The sequence below is a fragment of the Barbus barbus genome (genome assembly GCF_936440315.1).
Source record: "Barbus barbus genome assembly, chromosome: 31".
In the NCBI taxonomy this organism is placed as follows: Eukaryota; Metazoa; Chordata; class Actinopteri; order Cypriniformes; family Cyprinidae; genus Barbus; species Barbus barbus.
In genome coordinates this window covers 22,027,276-22,028,395 of record NC_136759.1, presented here as the reverse complement: position 1 = coordinate 22,028,395, position 1,120 = coordinate 22,027,276, and positions in this window count along the sequence as shown.

Sequence of the window (1,120 nt, the reverse complement as noted above, 5' to 3'; positions counted from 1 at the left end):
GTTGGACAGCGAGTCTTTCTTTATTAAGGCGGGTCACACTAAAACAGGACGGAGTATTAATAGATGCTCCTCTGCCAACAGCAGAAGCTTCAGGCTTGTTATGTACTGAGCTTTGTCTCTCTTACATAGTTTAAGTAGTTTAGGAGTCAGAATGATGGATCTATTTTTTAGGACATTTAGGAGATGTGTGCTGATAATTGTTTTTATAACTAGACTTACCAGACTTATGGAAATAGTGTTCTTCTTATTTGGGTCAGTAAGGAACCACCTACAAACACTCAAAACATGTTATAGCAGTAATGTATAGCAATGTTATAGTGTCAGTGACTTGCTTACCACAGCTGTATTTGTTTGAAAAATACAGTTAAACAGTAAAAGTGTGAAATATTATTACAGTTTCAAATACCTACATCTCAGCATCATTACATTCAGTGTCACATGATCCTTCAGAAATCATTCTAATGTGCTGATTTGGTGATCAAATGACATTTCTTATTATAATCAATGTTGAAAACAGCTGTGCTGCTCATTTTTGTGGACAGTGATAAATCTCTAAGGAGTTTTTGATGAATAGAAAGCATTTATTTAAAATCAAAATATTTTGTGATATTTATAATTGTCTTTACTATCAATTTTAATCAACTGAATGCATCTATGCAGATTAAAAGTACACATTTCTTACTAAATAATAACATTTTTTATTTTTATTTTTTAAATTTATCTCTATCTTAAAAGGATGCTGATAGGTAGCATGAGAAACTGTAACTCAGTCAAAGCTTAGGCTGGATGGCACACAGAAGTGTGCAATGATAAGACGAACAGCTGACCAGATCCATCAGTATCTGACTTCCCTCTGCCGGCAAAGACAATGACGGCTTTCGTCGCGTTTATTCACCATTCAAGGCGGTTTGTAGCAAATACTATTGCAAACAGCACAATGTACAATAAAGACCTTACTTATTCTTTTCTGTAGAAATTATTACTCATAAAATTTGTCTCTCATTTTGGGGGCCCGAGCATAACATAAGACGTTGGCTTAGTTCTCAGGACCTCAAAAGATACACTTTTTTCTAGGCCATAGCTTCGTGTTTTTCATTAAAAACGGACCTTTCAAAATCTT